Genomic DNA, 18,010 nt, shown 5'->3' with positions numbered 1-18,010 from the left:
ATAAGGCCTCATTACTACCTGGTACTCCTGTATATAACCTCATTACTACCTGGTACTCCTGGTATATAACCTCATTACTACCTGGTACCAGGTATACCTGGTACTCCTGTATATAACCTCATTACTCCCTGGTACCCCCTGTATATAGTCTCATTACTACCTGGTACTCCTGTATATAACCTCATTACTACCTGGTACTACTGTATATAGTCTCATTACTACCTGGTACTCCTATATATAGTCTCATTACTACCTGGTAATTCCTGTATATAGTCTCATTACTACCTGGTACTCCTGTATATAACCTCATTACTACCTGGTACTCCTGTATATAACCTCATTACTACCTGGTACTACTGTATATAGTCTCATTACTACCTGGTACTACTGTATATAACCTCATTACTACCTGCTACTACTGTATATAACCTCATTACTACCTGGTACTCCCTGTATATAGCTTCATTACTACCTGGTACTCCTGTATATAACCTCATTACTACCTGGTACTCCCTGTATATAACCTCATTACTACCTGGTACTCCCTGTATATAGTCTCATTACTACCTGGTACCCCTGTATATAGCCTCATTACTACCTGGTACTACTGCATATAACCTCATTACTACCTGGTACTCCTGTATATAACCTCATTACGACCTGGTACTACTGTATATAACCTCATTACTACCTGGTACTCCTGTATATAACCTCATTACTACCTGGTACCCCCTGTATATAGTCTCATTACTACCTGGTACTCCCTGTATATAGCCTCATTACTACCTGGTACTCCTGTATATAACCTCATTACTACCTGGTACTCCCTGTATAAGGCCTCATTACTACCTGGTACTACTGTATATAGTCTCATTACTACCTGGTACTCCTATATATAGTCTCATTACTACCTGGTAATTCCTGTATATAGTCTCATTACTACCTGGTACTCCTGTATATAACCTCATTACTACCTGGTACTCCTGTATATAACCTCATTACTACCTGGTACTACTGTATATAGTCTCATTACTACCTGGTACTACTGTATATAACCTCATTACTACCTGCTACTACTGTATATAACCTCATTACTACCTGGTACTCCCTGTATATAGCTTCATTACTACCTGGTACTCCTGTATATAACCTCATTACTACCTGGTACTCCCTGTATATTCCCTGTATATAACCTCATTACTACCTGGTACTCCTGTATATAACCTCATTACGACCTGGTACTACTGTATATAACCTCATTACTACCTGGTACTCCTGTATATAACCTCATTACTACCTGGTACCCCCTGTATATAGTCTCATTACTACCTGGTACTCCCTGTATATAGCCTCATTACTACCTGGTACTCCTGTATATAACCTCATTACTACCTGGTAGTCCCTGTATATAACCTCATTACTACCTGGTACTCCCTGTATATAGTCTCATTACTACCTGGTACCCCTGTATATAGCCTAATTACTACCTGGCACTACTGTATATATCCTCATTACTACCTGGTACTCCTGTATATAACCTCATTACGACCTGGTACTACTGTATATAACCTCATTACTACCCGGTACTCCTGTATATAACCTCATTACTCCCTGGTACCCCCTGTATATAGTCTCATTACTACCTGGTACTCCTGTATATAACCTCATTACTACCTGGTACTCCTATATATAGTCTCATTACTACCTGGTACTCCAGTATATAGTCTCATTACTACCTGGTACTCCTGTATATAGCCTCATTACTACCTGGTACTACTGTATATAGCCTCATTACTACCTGGTATTACTATATATAGCCTCATTACTACCTGGTACTCCCTGGTATATAGCCTCATTACTACCTGGAACTCCTGTATATAACCTCATTAGTACCTCGTACTCCTGGTATATAACCTAATTACTACCTCATACTCCTGGAATATAGCCTCAGTACTACCTGGTACTCCCTGTATATAACCTCATTACTACCTGGTACTCCTGTATATAGTCTCATTACTACCTGGTACACCTGTATATAACCTCATTACTACCTTGTACTCCTGTATATAACCTCATTACTACCTGGTACTCCCTGTATATAACCTCATTACTACCTGGTACTCCCTGTATAAGGCATCATTACTACCTGGTACTCCTGTATATAACCTCATTACTACCTGGTACTCCTGGTATATAACCTCATTACTACCTGGTACCAGGTATACCTGGTACTCCTGTATATAACCTCATTACTCCCTGGTACCCCCTGTATATAGTCTCATTACTACCTGGTACTCCTGTATATAACCTCATTACTACCTGGTAGTACTGTATATAGTCTCATTACTACCTGGTACTCCTATATATAGTCTCATTACTACCTGGTACTCCTGTATATAGTCTCATTACTACCTGGTACTCCTGTATATAACCTCATTACTACCTGGTACTCCTGTATATAACCTCATTACTACCTGGTACTACTGTATATAGTCTCATTACTACCTGGTACTACTGTATATAACCTCATTACTACCTGCTACTACTGTATATAACCTCAATACTACCTGGTACTCCCTGTATATAGCTTCATTACTACCTGGTACTCCTGTATATAACCTCATGACTACCTGGTACTCCCTGTATATAACCTCATTACTACCTGGTACTCCCTGTATATAGTCTCATTACTACCTGGTAAACCCTGTATATAGCCTCATTACTACCTGGTACTACTGTATATAACCTCATTACTACCTGGTACTCCTGTATATAACCTCATTACGACCTGGTACTACTGTATATAACCTCATTACTACCTGGTACTCCCTGTATAAGGCCTCATTACTACCTGGTACTCCCTGTATATGGCCTCATTACTACCTGGTACCCCTGTATATAACCTCATTACTACCTGGTACTCCTGTATATAACCTCATTACTACCTGGTAATACTGTATATATTATCATTACTACCTGGTACTACTGTATATAACCTCATTACTACTGTATATAACCTCATTACGACCTGGTACTCCCTGTATATAGCCTCATTACTACCTGGTACTCCTGTATATAACCTCATTACTACCTGGTACTCCCTGTATATAACCTCATTACTGCCTGGTACTCCCTGTATATAGTCTCATTACTACCTGGTACCCCTGTATATAGCCTCATTACTACCTGGTACTACTGTATATAACCTCATTACTACCTGGTACTCCTGTATATAACCTCATTACTCCCTGGTACCCCCTGTATATAGTCTCATTACTACCTGGTACTCCTGTATATAACCTCATTACTACCTGGTACTCCTGGTATATAACCTCATTACTACCTGGTACCAGGTATACCTGGTACTCCTGTATATAACCTCATTACTCCCTGGTACCCCCTGTATATAGTCTCATTACTACCTGGTACTCCTGTATATAACCTCATTACTACCTGGTAGTACTGTATATAGTCTCATTACTACCTGGTACTCCTATATATAGTCTCATTACTACCTGGTACTCCTGTATATAGTCTCATTACTACCTGGTACTCCTGTATATAACCTCATTACTACCTGGTACTCCTGTATATAACCTCATTACTACCTGGTACTACTGTATATAGTCTCATTACTACCTGGTACTACTGTATATAACCTCATTACTACCTGCTACTACTGTATATAACCTCAATACTACCTGGTACTCCCTGTATATAGCTTCATTACTACCTGGTACTCCTGTATATAACCTCATGACTACCTGGTACTCCCTGTATATAACCTCATTACTACCTGGTACTCCCTGTATATAGTCTCATTACTACCTGGAAAACCCTGTATATAGCCTCATTACTACCTGGTACTACTGTATATAACCTCATTACTACCTGGTACTCCTGTATATAACCTCATTACGACCTGGTACTACTGTATATAACCTCATTACTACCTGGTACTCCCTGTATAAGGCCTCATTACTACCTGGTACTCCCTGTATATGGCCTCATTACTACCTGGTACCCCTGTATATAGCCTCATTACTACCTGGCACTACTGTATATAACCTCATTACTACCTGGTACTCCTGTATATAACCTCATTACGACCTGGTACTACTGTATATAACCTCATTACCCGGTACTCCTGTATATAACCACATTACTCCCTGGTAACCCCTGTATATAGTCTCATTACTACCTGGTACTCCTGTATATAACCTCATTACTACCTGGTACTCCTATATATAGTCTCATTACTACCTGGTACTTCCGTATATAGTCTCATTACTACCTGGTACTCCTGTATATAACCTCATTACTACCTGGTACTCCTGTATATAACCTCATTACTACCTGGTAATACTGTATATATTATCATTACTACCTGGTACTACTGTATATAACCTCATTACTACCTGGTACTACTGTATATAACCTCATTACGACCTGGTACTCCCTGTATATAGCCTCATTACTACCTGGTACTCCTGTATATAACCTCATTACTACCTGGTACTCCCTGTATATAACCTCATTACTACCTGGTACTCCCTGTATATAGTCTCATTACTACCTGGTACCCCTGTATATAGCCTCATTACTACCTGGTACTACTGTATATAACCTCATTACTACCTGGTACTCCTGTATATAACCTCATTACTCCCTGGTACCCCCTGTATATAGTCTCATTACTACCTGGTACTCCTGTATATAACCTCATTACTACCTGGTAGTACTGTATATAGTCTCATTACTACCTGGTACTCCTATATATAGTCTCATTACTACCTGGTACTCCTGTATATAGTCTCATTACTACCTGGTACTCCTGTATATAACCTCATTACTACCTGGTACTCCTGTATATAACCTCATTACTACCTGGTACTACTGTATATAGTCTCATTACTACCTGGTACTACTGTATATAACCTCATTACTACCTGCTACTACTGTATATAACCTCAATACTACCTGGTACTCCCTGTATATAGCTTCATTACTACCTGGTACTACTGTATATAACCTCATTACTACCTGGTACTCCTGTATATAACCTCATTACGACCTGGTACTACTGTATATAACCTCATTACTACCTGGTACTCCCTGTATATGGCCTCATTACTACCTGGTACAACTGTATATAGCCTCATTACTACCTGGCACTACTGTATATAACCTCATTACTACCTGGTACTCCTGTATATAACCTCATTACGACCTGGTACTACTGTATATAACCTCATTACCCGGTACTCCTGTATATAACCTCATTACTCCCTGGTACCCCCTGTATATAGTCTCATTACTACCTGGTACTCCTGTATATAACCTCATTACTACCTGGTACTCCTGTATATAACCTCATTACTACCTGGTACTACTGTATATAGTCTCATTACTACCTGGTACTCCTGTATATAACCTCATTACTACCTGGTACTCCTGTATATAACCTCATTACTACCTGGTACTACTGTATATAGTCTCATTACTACCTGGTACTACTGTATAAGACCTCATTACTACCTGGTACTACTGTATATAACCTCATTACTACCTGGTACTCCTGTATATAACCTCATTACTACCTGGTACTCCTGTATATAGTCTCATTACTACCTGGTACTCCTGTATATAACCTCATTACTACCTTGTACTCCCTGTATATAACCTCATTACTACCTGGTACTACTGTATATAACCTCATTACTACCTGGTACTCCTGCATATAGTCTCATTACTACCTGGTACTCCTGTATATAGCCTCATTACTACCTGGTACTCCCTGTATATAACCGCATTACTACCTGGTACTCCTGTATATAACCTCATTACTACCTGGTACTACTGTATATAACCTCATTACTACCTGGTACTCCTGCATATAGTCTCATTACTACCTGGTACTCCTGTATATAACCTCATTACTACCTGGTACTCCCTGTATATAACCTCATTACTACCTGGTACTCCTGTATATAGTCTCATTACTACCTGGTACTCCTGTATATAGCCTCATTACTACCCGGTACTCCCTGTATATAACCTCATTACTACCTGGTACTCCTGTATATAGTCTCATTACTACCTGGTACTCCTGTATATAACATCATTACTACCTGGTACTCCCTGTATATAACCTCATTACTACATGGTACTCCTGTATATAGTCTCATTACTACCTGGTACTCCTGTATATAGCCTCATTACTACCTGGTACTCCTGTATATAGCCTCATTACTACCTGGTACTCCCTGTATATAAGCTCATTACTACCTGGTACTCCCTGTATATAGCCTCATTACTACCTGGTACTCCCTGTATATAGCCTCATTACTACCTGGTACTCCCTGTATATAGCCTCATTACTACCTGGTACTCCTGTATATAGCCTCATTACTACCTGGTACTCCGTGTATATAACTTCATTACTACCTGGTACTCCTGTATATAACCTCATTACTACCTGGTACTCCTGTATATAGCCTCATTACTACCTGGTACTCCCTGTATATAAGCTCATTACTACCTGGTACTCCCTGTATATAGCCTCATTACTACCTGGTACTCCCTGTATATAGCCTCATTACTACCTGGTACTCCCTGTATATAGCCTCATTACTACCTGGTAATCCTGTATATAGCCTCATTACTACCTGGAACTCCCTGTATATAACCTCATTACTACCTGGTACTCCTGTATATAACCTCATTACTACCTGGTACTACTGTATATAACCTCATTACAACCTGGTACTCCTGTATATAGTCTCATTACTACCTGGTACTCCCTGTATATAGCCTCATTACTACCTGGCACTCCCTGTATATAGCCTCATTACTACCTGGTACTCCCTGTATATAGCCTCATTACTACCTGGTACTCCTGTATATAGCCTCATTACTACCTGGTACTCCGTGTATATAACTTCATTACTACCTGGTACTCCGTGTATATAACTTCATTACTACCTGGTACTCCTGTATATAACCTCATTACTACCTGGTACTACTGTATATAACCTCATTACTACCTGGTACTCCTGTATATAGTCTCATTACTACCTGGTACTCCGGTATATAACCTTATTACTACCTGGTACTCCCTGTATATAACCTCATTACTAGCTGGTACTCCTGTATATAGTCTCATTACTACTGGTACTCCTGTATATAGCCTCATTACTACCTGGTACTCCCTGTATATAACCTCATTACTACCTGGTACTCCTGTATATAGTCTCATTACTACCTGGTACTCCCTGTATAAGGCCTCATTACTACCTGGTACTCCTGTATATAGTCTCATTACTACCTGGTACTCCTGTATATAGCCTCATTACTACCTGGTACTCCCTGTATATAACCTCATTACTACCTGGTACTCCCTGTATATAGCCTCATTACTACCTGGTACTCCCTGTATATAGCCTCATTACTACCTGGTACTCCCTGTATATAGCCTCATTACTACCTGGTACTCCTGTATATAGCCTAATTACTACCTGGTACTCCGTGTATATAACTGCATTACTACCTGGTACTACTGTATATAACCTCATTACTACCTGGTACTACTGTATATAGCCTCATTACTACCTGGTACTCCTGTATAAGGCCTCATTACTACCTGGTACTCCCTGTATATAGCCTCATTACTACCTGGTACTCCCTGTATATAACCTCATTACTACCTGGTACTCCTGTATATAACCTCATTACTACCTGGTACTCCGTGTATATAACTTCATTACTACCTGGTACTCCTGTATATAACCTCATTACTACCTGGTACTCCTGTATATAGTCTCATTACTACCTGGTACTCCTGTATATAGCCTCATTACTACCTGGTACTCCCTGTATATAACCTCATTACTACCTGGTACTCCTGTATATAACCTCATTACTACCTGGTACTACTGTATATAACCTCATTACTACCTGGTACTCCTGTATATAGTCTCATTACTACTGGTACTCCTGTATATAGCCTCATTACTACCTGGTACTCCCTGTATATAACCTCATTACTACCTGGTACTCCTGTATATAGTATCATTACTACCTGGTACTCCCTGTATAAGGCCTCATTACTACCTGGTACTCCTGTATATAGTCTCATTACTACCTGGTACTCCTGTATATAGCCTCATTACTACCTGGTACTCCCTGTATATAACCTCATTACTACCTGGTACTCCCTGTATATAGCCTCATTACTACCTGGTACTCCCTGTATATAACTTCATTACTACCTGGTACTACTGTATATAACCTCATTACTACCTGGTACTACTGCATATAGCCTCATTACTACCTGGTACTCCTGTATAAGGCCTCATTACTACCTGGTACTCCCTGTATATAGCCTCATTACTACCTGGTACTACTGTATATAACCTCATTACTACCTGGTACTCCTGTATATAGCCTCATTACTACCTGGTACTCCTGTATATAGCCTAATTACTACCTGGTACTCCGTGTATATAACTGCATTACTACCTGGTACTACTGTATATAACCTCATTACTACCTGGTACTACTGTATATAGCCTCATTACTACCTGGTACTCCTGTATAAGGCCTCATTACTACCTGGTACTCCCTGTATATAGCCTCATTACTACCTGGTACTCCCTGTATATAACCTCATTACTACCTGGTACTCCTGTATATAACCTCATTACTACCTGGTACTCCGTGTATATAACTTCATTACTACCTGGTACTCCTGTATATAACCTCATTACTACCTGGTACTCCTGTATATAGTCTCATTACTACCTGGTACTCCTGTATATAGCCTCATTACTACCTGGTACTCCCTGTATATAACCTCATTACTACCTGGTACTCCTGTATATAACCTCATTACTACCTGGTATTCCTGTATATAACCTCATTACTACCTGGTACTCCCTGTATATAGCCTCATTACTACCTGGTACTCCCTGTATATAGCCTCATTACTACCTGGTACTCCTGTATATAGCCTCATTACTACCTGGTACTCCGTGTATATAACTTCATTACTACCTGGTACTCCGTGTATATAACTTCTTTACTACCTGGTACTCCTGTATATAACCTCATTACTACCTGGTACTCCTGTATATAGTCTCATTACTACCTGGTACTCCTGTATATAGCCTCATTACTACCTGGTACTCCCTGTATATAACCTCATTACTACCTGGTACTCCTGTATATAACCTCATTACTACCTGGTACTACTGTATATAACCTCATTACTACCTGGTACTCCTGTATATAGTCTCATTACTACCTGGTACTCCGGTATATAACCTTATTACTACCTGGTACTCCCTGTATATAACCTCATTACTAGCTGGTACTCCTGTATATAGTCTCATTACTACTGGTACTCCTGTATATAGCCTCATTACTACCTGGTACTCCCTGTATATAACCTCATTACTACCTGGTACTCCTGTATATAGTCTCATTACTACCTGGTACTCCCTGTATAAGGCCTCATTACTACCTGGTACTCCTGTATATAGTCTCATTACTACCTGGTACTCCTGTATATAGCCTCATTACTACCTGGTACTCCCTGTATATAACCTCATTACTACCTGGTACTCCCTGTATATAGCCTCATTACTACCTGGTACTCCCTGTATATAGCCTCATTACTACCTGGTACTCCTGTATATAGCCTAATTACTACCTGGTACTCCGTGTATATAACTGCATTACTACCTGGTACTACTGTATATAACCTCATTACTACCTGGTACTACTGTATATAGCCTCATTACTACCTGGTACTCCTGTATAAGGCCTCATTACTACCTGGTACTCCCTGTATATAGCCTCATTACTACCTGGTACTCCCTGTATATAACCTCATTACTACCTGGTACTCCTGTATATAACCTCATTACTACCTGGTACTCCGTGTATATAACTTCATTACTACCTGGTACTCCTGTATATAACCTCATTACTACCTGGTACTCCTGTATATAGTCTCATTACTACCTGGTACTCCTGTATATAGCCTCATTACTACCTGGTACTCCCTGTATATAACCACATTACTACCTGGTACTCCTGTATATAACCTCATTACTACCTGGTACTACTGTATATAACCTCATTACTACCTGGTACTCCTGTATATAGTCTCATTACTACTGGTACTCCTGTATATAGCCTCATTACTACCTGGTACTCCCTGTATATAACCTCATTACTACCTGGTACTCCTGTATATAGTATCATTACTACCTGGTACTCCCTGTATAAGGCCTCATTACTACCTGGTACTCCTGTATATAGTCTCATTACTACCTGGTACTCCTGTATATAGCCTCATTACTACCTGGTACTCCCTGTATATAACCTCATTACTACCTGGTACTCCCTGTATATAGCCTCATTACTACCTGGTACTCCCTGTATATAACTTCATTACTACCTGGTACTACTGTATATAACCTCATTACTACCTGGTACTACTGTATATAGCCTCATTACTACCTGGTACTCCTGTATAAGGCCTCATTACTACCTGGTACTCCCTGTATATAGCCTCATTACTACCTGGTACTCCCTGTATATAACCTCATTACTACCTGGTACTCCTGTATATAACCTCATTACTACCTGGTACTCCGTGTATATAACTTCATTACTACCTGGTACTCCTGTATATAACCTCATTACTACCTGGTACTCCTGTATATAGTCTCATTACTACCTGGTACTCCTGTATATAGCCTCATTACTACCTGGTACTCCCTGTATATAACCTCATTACTACCTGGTACTCCTGTATATAACCTCATTACTACCTGGTACTACTGTATATAACCTCATTACTACCTGGTACTCCTGTATATAGTCTCATTACTACTGGTACTCCTGTATATAGCCTCATTACTACCTGGTACTCCCTGTATATAACCTCATTACTACCTGGTACTCCTGTATATAGTCTCATTACTACCTGGTACTCCCTGTATAAGGCCTCATTACTACCTGGTACTCCTGTATATAGTCTCATTACTACCTGGTACTCCTGTATATAGCCTCATTACTACCTGGTACTCCCTGTATATAACCTCATTACTACCTGGTACTCCCTGTATATAGCCTCATTACTACCTGGTACTCCCTGTATATAACTTCATTACTACCTGGTACTACTGTATATAACCTCATTACTACCTGGTACTACTGCATATAGCCTCATTACTACCTGGTACTCCTGTATAAGGCCTCATTACTACCTGGTACTCCCTGTATATAGCCTCATTACTACCTGGTACTACTGTATATAACCTCATTACTACCTGGTACTCCTGTATATAACCTCATTACGACCTGGTACTACTGTATATAACCTCATTACTACCTGGTACTCCTGTATATAACCTCATTACTACCTGGTACCCGCTGTATATAGTCTCATTACTACCTGGTACTCCTGTATATAACCTCATTACTACCTGGTACTACTGTATATAGTCTCATTACTACCTGGTACTCCTGTATATAACCTCATTACTACCTGGTACTCCTGTATATAACCTCATTACTACCTGGTACTACTGTATATAGTCTCATTACTACCTGGTACTACTGTATATAACCTCATTACTACCTGGTACTACTGTATATAACCTCATTACTACCTGGTACTCCCTGTATATCGCCTCATTACTACCTGCTACTCCTGTATATAACCTCATTACTACCTGGTACTCCCTGTATATAGCCTCATTACTACCTGGTATTCCCTGTATATAGCCTCATTACTACCTGGTACTCCTGTATATAGCCTCATTACTACCTGGTACTCCCTGTATATAACCGCATTACTACCTGGTACTCCTGTATATAACCTCATTACTACCTGGTACTACTGTATATAACCTCATTACTACCTGGTACTCCTGCATATAGTCTCATTACTACCTGGTACTCCTGTATATAACCTCATTACTACCTGGTACTCCCTGTATATAACCTCATTACTACCTGGTACTCCTGTATATAGTCTCATTACTACCTGGTACTCCTGTATATAGCCTCATTACTACCTGGTACTCCCTGTATATAACCTCATTACTACCTGGAACTCCTGTATATAGTCTCATTACTACCTGGTACTCCTGTATATAACATCATTACTACCTGGTACTCCCTGTATATAACATCATTACTACATGGTACTCCTGTATATAGTCTCATTACTACCTGGTACTCCTGTATATAGCCTCATTACTACCTGGTACTCCTTGTATAAGGTCTCATTACTACCTGGTACTCCTGTATATAGTCTCATTACTACCTGGTACTCCTGTATATAGCCTCATTACTACCTGGTACTCCCTGTATATAAGCTCATTACTACCTGGTACTCCCTGTATATAACATCATTACTACCTGGTACTCCCTGTATATAACCTCATTACTACATGGTACTCCTGTATATAGTCTCATTACTACCCGGTACTCCTGTATATAGCCTCATTACTACCTGGTACTCCTTGTATAAGGTCTCATTACTACCTGGTACTCCTGTATATAGTCTCATTACTACCTGGTACTCCTGTATATAGCCTCATTACTACCTGGTACTCCCTGTATATAAGCTCATTACTACCTGGTACTCCCTGTATATAGCCTCATTACTACCTGGTACTCCCTGTATATAGCCTCATTACTACCTGGTACTCCCTGTATATAGCCTCATTACTACCTGGTACTCCTGTATATAGCCTCATTAATACCTGGTACTCCGTGTATATAACTTCATTACTACCTGGTACTCCTGTATATAACCTCATTACTACCTGGTACTCCTGTATATAGTCTCATTACTACCTGGTAATCCTGTATATAGCCTCATTACTACCTGGAACTCCCTGTATATAACCTCATTACTACCTGGTACTCCTGTATATAACCTCATTACTACCTGGTACTACTGTATATAACCTCATTACTACCTGGTACTCCTGTATATAGTCTCATTACTACCTGGTACTCCCTGTATATAGCCTCATTACTACCTGGTACTCCCTGTATATAGCCTCATTACTACCTGGTACTCCCTGTATATAGCCTCATTACTACCTGGTACTCCTGTATATAGCCTCATTACTACCTGGTACTCCGTGTATATAACTTAATTACTACCTGGTAATCCTGTATATAGCCTCATTACTACCTGGAACTCCCTGTATATAACCTCATTACTACCTGGTACTCCTGTATATAACCTCATTACTACCTGGTACTACTGTATATAACCTCATTACTACCTGGTACTCCTGTATATAGTCTCATTACTACCTGGTACTCCCTGTATATAACCTCAATACTAGCTGGTACTCCTGTATATAGTCTCATTACTACTGGTACTCCTGTATATAGCCTCATTACTACCTGGTACTCCCTGTATATAACCTCATTACTAGCTGGTACTCCTGTATATAGTCTCATTACTACTGGTACTCCTGTATATAGCCTCATTACTACCTGGTACTCCCTGTATATAACCTCATTACTACCTGGTACTCCTGTATATAGTCTCATTACTACCTGGTACTCCCTGTATAAGGCCTCATTACTACCTGGTACTCCTGTATATAGTCTCATTACTACCTGGTACTCCTGTATATAGCCTCATTACTACCTGGTACTCCCTGTATATAACCTCATTACTACCTGGTACTCCCTGTATATAGCCTCATTACTACCTGGTACTCCCTGTATATAGCCTCATTACTACCTGGTACTCCCTGTATATAGCCTCATTACTACCTGGTACTCCTGTATATAGCCTCATTACTACCTGGTACTCCTGTATATAGCCTCATTACTACCTGGTACTCTGTGTATATAACTTCATTACTACCTGGTACTACTGTATATAACCTCATTACTACCTGGTACTCCTGTATATAACCTCATTACTACCTGGTACTCCTGTATATAGTCTCATTACTACTGGTACTCCTGCATATAGCCTCATTACTACCTGGTACTCCCTGTATATAACCTCATTACTACCTGTTACTCCCTGTATATAACCTCATTACTAGCTGGTACTCCTGTATATAGTCTCATTACTACTGGTACTCCTGTATATAGCCTCATTACTACCTGGTACTCCCTGTATATAACCTCATTACTACCTGGTACTCCTGTATATAGTCTCATTACTACCTGGTACTCCCTGTATAAGGCCTCATTACTACCTGGTACTCCTGTATATAGTCTCATTACTACCTGGTACTCCTGTATATAGCCTCATTACTACCTGGTACTCCCTGTATATAACCTCATTACTACCTGGTACTCCCTGTATATAGCCTCATTACTAGCTGGTACTCCTGTATATAGTCTCATTACTACTGGTACTCCTGTATATAGCCTCATTACTACCTGGTACTCCCTGTATATAACCTCATTACTACCTGGTACTCCTGTATATAGTCTCATTACTACCTGGTACTCCCTGTATATAGCCTCATTACTACCTGGTACTCCCTGTATATAGCCTCATTACTACCTGGTACTCCTGTATATAGCCTCATTACTACCTGGTACTCCGTGTATATAACTTCATTACTACCTGGTAATCCTGTATATAGCCTCATTACTACCTGGAACTCCCTGTATATAACCTCATTACTACCTGGTACTCCTGTATATAACCTCATTACTACCTGGTACTACTGTATATAACCTCATTACTACCTGGTACTCCTGTATATAGTCTCATTACTACCTGGTACTCCTGTATATAACCTTATTACTACCTGGTACTCCCTGTATATAACCTCAATACTAGCTGGTACTCCTGTATATAGTCTCATTACTACTGGTACTCCTGTATATAGCCTCATTACTACCTGGTACTCCCTGTATATAACCTCATTACTAGCTGGTACTCCTGTATATAGTCTCATTACTACTGGTACTCCTGTATATAGCCTCATTACTACCTGGTACTCCCTGTATATAACCTCATTACTACCTGGTACTCCTGTATATAGTCTCATTACTACCTGGTACTCCCTGTATAAGGCCTCATTACTACCTGGTACTCCTGTATATAGTCTCATTACTACCTGGTACTCCTGTATATAGCCTCATTACTACCTGGTACTCCCTGTATATAACCTCATTACTACCTGGTACTCCCTGTATATAGCCTCATTACTACCTGGTACTCCCTGTATATAGCCTCATTACTACCTGGTACTCCCTGTATATAGCCTCATTACTACCTGGTACTCCTGTATATAGCCTCATTACTACCTGGTACTCCGTGTATATAACTTCATTACTACCTGGTACTCCTGTATATAACCTCATTACTACCTGGTACTCCTGTATAAAGTCTCATTACTACCTGGTACTCCTGTATATAGCCTCATTACTACCTGGTACTCCCTGTATATAACCTCATTACTACCTGGTACTCCTGTATATAACCTCATTACTACCTGGTACTACTGTATATAACCTCATTACTACCTGGTACTCCTGTATATAGTCTCATTACTACCTGGTACTCCGGTATATAACCTTATTACTACCTGGTACTCCCTGTATATAACCTCATTACTAGCTGGTACTCCTGTATATAGTCTCATTACTACTGGTACTCCTGTATATAGCCTCATTACTACCTGGTACTCCCTGTATATAACCTCATTACTACCTGGTACTCCTGTATATAGTCTCATTACTACCTGGTACTCCCTGTATAAGGCCTCATTACTACCTGGTACTCCTGTATATAGTCTCATTACTACCTGGTACTCCTGTATATAGCCTCATTACTACCTGGTACTCCCTGTATATAACCTCATTACTACCTGGTACTCCCTGTATATAGCCTCATTACTACCTGGTACTCCCTGTATATAGCCTCATTACTACCTGGTACTCCCTGTATATAGCCTCATTACTACCTGGTACTCCTGTATATAGCCTCATTACTACCTGGTACTCCTGTATATAGCCTCATTACTACCTTGTACTCTGTGTATATAACTTCATTACTACCTGGTACTACTGTATATAACCTCATTACTACCTGGTACTCCTGTATATAACCTCATTACTACCTGGTACTCCTGTATATAGTCTCATTACTACTGGTACTCCTGCATATAGCCTCATTACTACCTGGTACTCCCTGTATATAACCTCATTACTACCTGTTACTCCCTGTATATAACCTCATTACTAGCTGGTACTCCTGTATATAGCCTCATTACTACCTGGTACTCCCTGTATATAACCTCATTACTACCTGGTACTCCTGTATATAGTCTCATTACTACCTGGTACTCCCTGTATAAGGCCTCATTACTACCTGGTACTCCTGTATATAGTCTCATTACTACCTGGTACTCCTGTATATAGCCTCATTACTACCTGGTACTCCCTGTATATAACCTCATTACTACCTGGTACTCCCTGTATATAGACTCATTACTACCTGGTACTCCCTGTATATAGCCTCATTACTACCTGGTACTCCCTGTATATAGCCTCATTACTACCTGGTACTCCTGTATATAGCCTCATTACTACCTGGTACTCCGTGTATGTAACTTCATTACTACCTGGTACTACTGTATATAACCTCATTACTACCTGGTACTACTGTATATAGCCTCATTACTACCTGGTACTCCTGTATAAGGCCTCATTACTACCTGGTACTCCCTGCATATAGCCTCATTACTACCTGGTACTCCCTGTATATAACCTCATTACTACCTGGTACTCCTGTATATAACCTCATTACTACCTGGTACTCCGTGTATATAACTTCATTACTACCTGGTACTCCTGTATATAACCTCATTACTACCTGGTACTCCTGTATATAGTCTCATTACTACCTGGTACTCCTGTATATAGCCTCATTACTACCTGGTACTCCCTGTATATAACCTCATTACTCCCTGGTACTCCTGTATATAACCTCATTACTACCTGGTACTACTGTATATAACCTCATAACTACCTGGTACTACTGTATATAGCCTCATTACTACCTGGTACTCCTGTATAAGGCCTCATTACTACCTGGTACTCCCTGTATATAGCCTCTTTACTACCTGGTACTCCCTGTATATAACCTCATTACTACCTGGTGCTCCTGTATATAACCTCATTACTACCTGGTACTCCTGTATATAGTCTCATTACTACCTGGTACTCCTGTATATAGCCTCATTACTACCTGGTACTCCCTGTATATAACCTCATTACTACCTGGTACTCCTGTATATAGTCTCATTACTACCTGGTACTCCTGTATATAGTCTCATTACTACCTGGTACTCCTGTATATAGCCTCATTACTACCTGGTACTCCCTGTATATAACCTCATTACTACCTGGTACTCCTGTATATAGTCTCATTACTACCTGGTACTCCTGTATATAACATCATTACTACCTGGTACTCCCTGTATATAACCTCATTACTACCTGGTACTCCTGTATATAACATCATTACTACCTGGTACTCCCTGTATATAACCTCATTACTACCTGGTACTCCTGTATATAACCTCATTACTACCTGGTACTCCTGTATATAGTCTCATTACTACCTGGTACTCCTGTATATAGCCTCATTACTACCTGGTACTCCTTGTATAAGGTCTCATTACTACCTGGTACTCCTGTATATAGTCTCATTACTACCTGGTACTCCTGTATATAGCCTCATTACTACCTGGTACTCCCTGTATATAACCTCATTACTACCTGGTACTCCCTGTATATAGCCTCATTACTACCTGGTACTCCCTGTATATAGCCTCATTACTACCTGGTACTCCCTGTATATAGCCTCAATACTACCTGGTACTCCTGTATATAGCCTCATTACTACCTGGTACTCCGTGTATATAACTTCATTACTACCTGGTACTCCTGTATATAACCTCATTACTACCTGGTACTCCCTGTATTT

The 18,010-nt window shown here is 40.0% G+C and overlaps 1 protein-coding gene across 1 annotated transcript in view; it reads right to left on the bottom strand.

The window, feature by feature from the left end:
• Window positions 1-18,010, bottom strand: part of LOC139394486 (glutamate receptor ionotropic, NMDA 2A-like) — a 93,882-nt gene that overhangs the window by 31,338 nt on the left and 44,534 nt on the right. The gene's annotated exons all lie outside the window — the stretch shown is intronic.

This window comes from Oncorhynchus clarkii, unplaced genomic scaffold (genome assembly GCF_045791955.1).
Source record: "Oncorhynchus clarkii lewisi isolate Uvic-CL-2024 unplaced genomic scaffold, UVic_Ocla_1.0 unplaced_contig_468_pilon_pilon, whole genome shotgun sequence".
Lineage (NCBI taxonomy): Eukaryota > Metazoa > Chordata > Actinopteri > Salmoniformes > Salmonidae > Oncorhynchus > Oncorhynchus clarkii.
The sequence above is the reverse complement of the archived record's forward strand: the minus strand, read 5'-3'. Positions and strand labels throughout refer to the sequence as shown.